General features: G+C 49.3%; 1 pseudogene; it reads left to right on the top strand.

The window, feature by feature from the left end:
• The first annotated feature begins 6,429 nt into the window (after window positions 1–6,429).
• On the top strand, window positions 6,430–6,981 carry LOC115071671 (annotated as a pseudogene).
• Window positions 6,982–8,113: the final 1,132 nt, after the last annotated feature.

The following is an 8,113-nucleotide window of genomic DNA, read 5'->3' as shown; positions in this document are numbered from 1 at the left end:
TCTATCATCTATCTATCATCTATCTATCTATCTATCTATCTATCTATCTATCTATCATCTAGCTTCTATAATTGCTGGTGAGATGTGTTTCCAGGAGGCAGCAAATTGATGGATCCTCTGTCTTTTTATTGGGGAGTTGAAATCATTAATATTGAAAGTTATTGATTAATCAATAATCAACCTCTTTTGGTTGACTGTTTTGGAGTAATTTATTTATCACTGTTTACTCCCTCTTGTGAGTGTTCAATCTTCTCTACTTAGTGAAGTAGTCCATTGAATATTCTCTATACAGCTGGTTTGTGAACAATAATTTCTTAAGTCTGTTTTCATCCTGGAAAGTTTTACCTTCTCCTTCAAATACAACTGATAGGTTTGCTGGGTATAGTAATCTTGGCTGGAACCTGTGTTCTTTCATGACTTAAATGACATTGGTCCATGCCCTTCTGCCTTTCATTGAAAAGTCAGCTGTTATTCTGATGGGCCTGCTTTTATATGTGACTTGATTTTTTTCTCTTCCATAGTTTTCAATGTCTTTTCTTTGTTTTGTACATTTAGTGTTTTGTAGTATAGTGTATGATGTGAGGAGTTTCTTTTCTGGTCCTGTCTACTTGGTGTTCTGTATAACTCTTAGAACATGAAAGATACCTCTTTCCCTAGGTTTGGGAAATTTTCTTCTATGATTTTGCTAAAAATACACTTTGTGACTTTGGCCTGGGTTTCTTCTATTTCTTCTATGCCTGTAACCCATGATTTGTCCCAGGGGTCTTTCATAGTCCATTCCTGACTTATTTTATACTTGAAATTTGTATTAGTTGCTTTTCTGTTGCTGTGATAGACCACTGATCCAAGGAATTTATAGAAAGAAGAGTTAATTTAAGCTTATGGTTCCAGGGGAATTGTAGTCCATCATGGCAGGGAGGCATGGTGGCTTGAGGTCGCTGGAGGAGGAGGAGCCAAAACTAAGCTCTCACATCATCATGCAGGCACAAGAAGAAAGAAAGCAGCTGGAGATCTTGCAAGGCTTAAGAATTCTCTAAGCCCACCCCCAGTGACATGCTTCCTCCAGGATAGCCACACCTTCTAAAACCTCCCAAAACAGCACCGTCATCTGGGGACAAAATGTCCAAATACTTGGAGCCTATGGGGGACAGTTTCATTCAAACCACCACATTCCACACCCTGGCCCCCATAGGCTCATGACCATATAAAATGCAAAATGCATTTAGTCCAACTTTAAAAGTCTCCATAGTCATTACTATTCAAAAGTTCACGGTCCAAAGTCTCTTCTGAGACTCAGTGAAATATCTTAACTATAAGCCCCTGTAAAATCAAGAGACAAATTGCATACTAAATGCAAAATGCATTTAGTCCAACTTTAAATGTCTCCATAGTCAATACTGATAGGTAGAGAGCGGGCGGGAGTGAGCGGATGGCACGGATGGAGGAGGCACCGAGGCACAGATGGAATTCTCAGTGGGATACAGATTTATTTTGCACGGGGCACCTTTCCCTCGGGGAAGGGAAAGATGTCCGCGAAGGGAAAGATGTCTGGGAAAGATGTCTGCCCACGAGTTGTGAGCTGGGACTTTATATATGGGGGCTTTAGGGTGTGGAAGGGGCGAATGTTTGGGGGAGAAATCAGGGAGGCGGAAGCAGGAAAAGCCTGGCTCAGTCTGCCAGGTGAGATTAGGGTCTGGAAGTGTTTACTTTTTCTCTCTTAAGATAAGAGAAAAGCTTGTTGTGATAAACAGCTTCTAAAATCTCTGGTTAACAGGTAGAATCTGCTTATCTTATCTTTGGAGATCAGAGGAAAGGCAGGCTGCTTCTCAGCAGAGTTTGTTTCCCTTGACTCCAAAGGTCAAGGTGAGGTCCCTGTTGGGGAGGGGGGGAAACTGCTGCTATTTGGAACCCTAACAAATACTATTCAAAAGTTCACAGTCCAAAGTCTCTTCTGAGACTCAGTGAAATATCTTAACTACAAGGCCCTGTAAAATCAAGAGACAAATTACATACTCCCAACATACAGTGGAACCGAATACACATTACTATTCCAAAAGGGAGGACTGGAGGCATAGTAAGGAAATATTGGACCAAAACAACACTGAAGGCCAGCAGCACAAACACCAAATCCAGTAGCTCCATGTCCAACTTCTGGGACTTGACTTCCAAAGGCTGATGGCTCAGCCTCTCTAGCTTTGCTGTGTGAAAAACACATCTCTCTCTTGTGATAGTACCACTCCCTGTGTGCAGGTCTTCTTGGCAGATGCCTCACAGCTCTGGCATCACGAACTTCTTGGGGTCTCCATTGCTGACCAGGCTTCACCTTCACAGCTTCATGCAATGGCCTATCAGGGCCTTCTCTAGGTAGAGACACCCCAGCTACACGCTGCCTGGTCTCAGCGGCTCTCTGAAACCGTAAAGGAAGAACTGATGACCCCTTCACTCTTGCATCTTTCATGCCTCTAAAGCCAGCACCAGGTGAAGGACACTGCCAAGTTTAACTGCAAGTTTGGGGTGGACTCCAGCCTGCTTTGTCCATTTTGGAAGCTCTTCTCTTCAGTGGTCCCTGCAGCATTTTCCTTTCACAAGTTGGAGGCTTAACTGGGTGTGGTCTTGCCCTGGAGGCACTCTATCCACTGTTTAAGTTTGAATCTCTAGGTCCCTCCTTAATCACTTTAATCTCCTTAATCACTTTAATCTCCTTATCAATGGGATCCTCTCCATCACATGCCAGGGCTCCAACATTTATCTTCCTAGTGCTCTTTTTCAATCCCCACTGTATTTCTTTCTGCCCCATTTGCTCTCTTTCACTGTAGATTTGCATAATATTCACCATTAATAGCCACACCACCATTTCTCCAATAGGCTGTCTTGAAATTTCTTTCACCAGAGAAATTAGTCCATTGTTTTTCAACTTAGCCTCAGGCAAGCTTTTAGGTCAAGGGCAGACTCCAGCCAGACTCTTTGCTAAAATATCCCAAGTGCTGCTTAAGTCCTTATTTCCCTCTGGAACTACATTGTTCTCAGCACTGCTTTCTTCCAGGCATTTACTAGAATGGCCTGTTAAACTCTGCTTACAGCAAGCAACTGCTTTCCTAGCCCAAACTTCCAAAGTCTTCCACATTTCTTCAAAGCCCCACATGGTCAGGTTCATCATGGCCAACACCCCACTTCTGGTATCAAAGACTGTATTAGTCACTTTTCTGTTGCTGTGACAGAAACCCTGACCCAAGCAATTTATAGAAGGTTCTCGGGAGAGCTTAGGACAGGTGCAATGGACAGAAGAGATTCTCACACACGACTCTTTGATTGCAATATGCGTTTACTAGGTCAAAGCATAACAAACACACATCAATACAAACACTCAAAGGGAAACCGGGTTCTCTAGCAGTTAAGAGTCCCAAAGTCTCAGGGAGTACCTTCCAGAGGTTAAGCATTCAGGCACTCCATGTGGAGAGGTTCTCTCGTCCACTGTGATCGATGCACTCTCCCAGCTGTGGAGCTGTCTCTCACAGGTTCTGATCACGTTTGGTCGTGGCAGACTCCCGTCGGTCTCTGGCTCTCAGGCTCGGGTCCTCGATCAGGTCTCAGGCGAGGCTCAGGTCTGGTCTGGTCTTGGGCAGAGCTTCAGGCAGAGTTCAGGCTGGTCTCAGGTCTTGGGCGATGTGCCAGATGAGGCCCACGGATTCAGAGTCTCATGTAGCCAAGCATCGAAGGAATCTTTGAGCTGCCAGATTTTATATGTTTCTTTTTTGGCTGGAGTCCTTCTGACTTACGTCAGTAACTTCAGCGGTTTCTTAAGATATGGCTCACACCATGTGGTCACTTATCACCAACACACAGGCACTCAACTCACGTAGGTTCTGCTTGGTTGCTAGGTTATGACTTAGCTTCTACTTCACACAGTGTCACAGCAATGTTCAATTTGGTTTCAGAGTTTGCAGAGTTAATATTCATCTTTAATTCTAATTTATAAATTCCTAATAAATTCCTAGGTTGCAACTTAGTTTCTTATCTACTTATCTACTTCACACAATGTCACATCAAGTTTCTAGTTTGATTTCAAAGTCACTCTTTATTTCTACTTTCCTAATACATTCAGAACAACGGCCAACAGCCCACTCTCTGGTACCAATTACTGTATTAGTCACTTTTCTGTTGCTGTGATAGAAACACTGACCAAAGCAATTTATAGAAGGAAGAGTTTGTTTGAGCTTATGGTTCCAGGGGAATTACAGTCCGTCATGGCAGGGAGGCATGGTGGCTGGAGGTGGCTGGAGTAGGAGCAGCAGAAGCAAAGCTCTCACATCATCATGCAGGCACAGGAAGCAAGAGAAGTGACTGGAGATCTGGCAAGGCTTAAGAACTGTCTAAGCCCACTCCCAGTGATGTGCTTCCTCCAGGATAGCCAGACCTTCTAAAACCTCCCAAAACAGCACCATCATCTAGGGACAAAATGTCCAAATACTTGGAGCCTATGGGACATTTTCATTCAAACCACCACAGTATTCAAATAAGTGTTTGTGTTGTCATGGCCTTCATTCCGTTTTTTATTCATATCCTCTTTGAATCCCTTGAACATATTTAAAATTGCTGTTTTGAAGTCATTGTCTTCACTTGGTTGTCATTTTCAGGAAACATTGCAATGGAGTTTTTAATTTTTGTATTAGCCATGTTATCTTGGTTAATCATGTTGCTTGTGTGCTTTTGCTGAGCCTAGACATCCGGACTGGTGTGGTTGTGTGTTTTGGTATGTTGTTAGGGAAAGAGGAATTTACTGCTTGTTTGAATATACTGCTTGTCTGAATTTACTGCTTGAATTTACTTGTTTAAATTAACTCAATTAACTCAACTGGAGACACAGGCATCCAGAGATAGGGGCAATCGCTACAGCCCTCCCCCCGTGGAGCCTGACCTGATCTGTGTCATGTCATGTAGACAGGTCTGCTTACACAAGATAACAGGAAAGAGTCGTGCCAGGCACTTACCACCCATCCCTCCCCAACTGAGACACCTGAAGGGAGTTGTAACATTTTTCTTGTTTTAAAGTTATTGGTTTGGGAAATGCTTGCTTTGAAACTATTGGCTGTATAAACGCGGGCTTTTGTGTAACGGTTGTGGGAGCCTATATAACCTTTACCTAAAATTGCCTCAGGGTCAATTGCTCTAACCAGACCTGCGTGTCTTGGAAGGAAGGTCGGCCCCAGCTAGCTGGTTTAATAAAACTCTGCTTGATTTTTGCATCTCCATACTCGTGCATTTGTTCTCCAGAAGAGACCCACCGAGTCACAGACCCTAACATTTTGGGGGCTCGTCTGGGATTTGGGGGGGAGCTTCTGGGGGAACAAAGGACGAATGGAGGCAGAGTTTCTTTTCTCCAGACAGGGCAGTGTAAATCGAGGGTGGCTCCCTCGTGTCTGTGAAATCCAGAATAAAGCAGGAATTGCCATCCCGTGTCTGGTCTCGGGTTCAAGTCCCGAGCAGGGAAGTCCAGGTTCGAGTCCCAGCACCTAGGGTCTGAGTGTCTTGGCCCTGGGGAGGAAGCCCGATCGGCAGAAACCTGGCGCCAGAGGAAGAGGAGATGAGCTCGTTACTCTGAGGCAGTCCAAGTGGACGCCATTTGGGAGAATCAAGAGAAGTCTTGGGGATCCCAAAAGTGAGAGTGGTGAGTGCAGCATGAGTCTGAGTGAAAGAAGGGCTGGTCCGCACGAATGTGATTCAATGTGGTGCGTGTGCTTGATGGTTGTGCTAATTGTCTTACTGGGGGGGGTCCTGGTTTTGTAATTTTCTCTATGCTCTCTATTTTAAACCTTCCTTTCCTCCTTTTCCTTCTTTTTATTCTTGGTCTAAGTAGACAAGACCCTTTATCTATATCTCCCACCCCTCTCCATCCCTCTCTCCGGCCACTGAAAAAACCCACGGTTGGGGCTGCGCGGGCTCTGGGGCAGCCGCGCCATGGCCACCGCCCGGGGTGTGAGGATCTCCAGGTGGCGCCGAGCGAGATGAAGTTCGAGTGGCCCATGCTCACGTCCACCGAGCCCTGCGATGAGTTGGCCTGATGGTCACCGAGCGCCTCTTCATGTGGCACTTGAACTCGCAGCCCTCCAGCCGTGCCATGGCCCCGCCGTTAGGTGGGGACCCGCTGTCTCCGGACCTGCCTCCCACGGGAGGGGCACCCGCGCCCCAACAGCGCCACCACCACCACCACCACCACCACCACCGGCCACCCGCCTGCTTGGCTCCTACGGCCGCCGCCACTGAGGAGCTAAGCTGTGCTGCCTGCGCCCAGGGCTCGGGAGGGGGCCATGGAGGAGCCGCCCCCCATCCCTGCACCCGGGCCCACGCCATGGGGCTCTGGCTGCCACTGTCCCCCATGCCGCCAGGCTAGGGCAATGTGGGAGTCCCCAGACCGCGGCCCCGGCGGGCAGCATGAGCCCCCTACTCCGCCGCCTGCTACTTGCTGCGCTACTGCAGCTGGCTGGTGCCCAGACCCCTGTCTCCCAGCTTGACCTGCCAGCCCAGGGAGGTGGTGGTGCCTCTGAGCATGGAGCTCACGGGCAGTGTGACCAAACAACTGGTGTCCAGCTGTGTGACCATGCAACGCTGTGGTGGCTGCTGCCCTGATGACGGCCTGGAATGGGTGCTCATTGGGCAGCACCAAGTCTGAATGCAGATCCTCATGATCAGTACCCTAGCAGTCAGCTGGGGGAGATATCCTTGACCAAACAGGGCTGCCATACCCCACCACCGTCCCCAGCCCTGCTCTGTTCTGGGCTGGGATTCCGCCCCCAGAGCACCCTCCCCAGCTGACATCATCCATCCCACTCCAGCCCCAGGATCCTCTGCCCACGCTGCACCCAGTGCCGTCAGCGCCCTGACCCCCGGACCTGCCACTGCCGCTGTAGATGCCGCAGCTTCCTCCATTGCCAAGGGCGGGGCTTAGATCTCAACCCAAACACCTGCAGGTGCTGGAAGCTGTGAAAGTGACATGTTGCTTTTCAGACTCAGCCAGACACTCCCCTCACAGGCCCTATCCCAGTGGAGGGAGCCCAGAACACCCCAGCCCAGGACCTCAGTCCTAGAGAAGCTGCCCCAAGGACCTAGACCTCTTAGAGAACTCAGTCTCCCAAAGCTGTCATCTAATAGTTGCCAAGGAACTTAATGGCAGTAAGAGGGGTCTTATCTCAGCTTAGGGGAAACAGGGTGCTGTTAACAACTCTGGGCAAGTGAACATCTTCTGTTTGCCTATTCCCAAAAGAGAGAGTGGTGAGAAAGGGAGAATGGCCTGTTTCCCTTGGGCCCCCCACGGCCTCCGGCCTGAGCCGGGGTGAGACAGGGTGCCCAGGAACAGTGGGGGCCTCTGCCCTGAGGACACTCAGGGCCGGCTGCAGCCACTGGGACCAGGCCGGCTGCAGCCACCAGGACCAGGCAGGCTGTGACACCGCGGCAGCTTGTCCCAGCCAATGATGACACCGATGACAGCCGCCACCCAGCGCAGCCTCAACACTCCCCCACCCCGCTTCCTGTTCCCCTGGCCAGGCCTGCGAGGACATGGTGACCCAGAATGATGGTGGACATGACATGACGGTGGACACGACCTGGCGATCCACCCAAAGGGGCCTCTGGACCCAGAGAAGGTGGGTCTGCAGCCACGCGCGGCCATCGCTGGGCGGGGGCAGCCTGGGAATGAGCCTCAGCCAGCGCTTTGTCAGGACCATGGAACAAAGACCTTTACGGTTCTGGAAGGTGAGCGGAGTCCAGCATGGCGGAGCCCCACGTGGCGGCAGGAGGGACAGGCCGGCCCGGCATCCTTCCTCTGCCTGGGAGAAGCTGGATGTGACTCAGCCGGTTCGGCCAGCTAAAAATGCTCCCCAAGAGGAGGGATGGGCCGGCCCGGTGTCCTCCCTCCACCTGGGAGAAGCTGGATGCGACTCAGCCGGTTCGGCCAGCTAGAAACACTCCCCAAGGTCAAAGGCCTGTGTATATAATATAAAAAAAGGCTGCTCTCAACCATTCCCCCAACCTTTGAAAACTTTTGGCGACATCTGAACATCTAGATGTAGAGATTGCGGACGAATGGAATATAGATAAAAAAATGACAAGTGTGTGCCCG

The sequence above is a fragment of the Nannospalax galili genome, unplaced genomic scaffold (genome assembly GCF_000622305.1).
Source record: "Nannospalax galili isolate Female #2095 unplaced genomic scaffold, S.galili_v1.0 scaffold639, whole genome shotgun sequence".
Taxonomy (NCBI): domain Eukaryota; kingdom Metazoa; phylum Chordata; class Mammalia; order Rodentia; family Spalacidae; genus Nannospalax; species Nannospalax galili.
The sequence above is the reverse complement of the archived record's forward strand: the minus strand, read 5'-3'. Positions and strand labels throughout refer to the sequence as shown.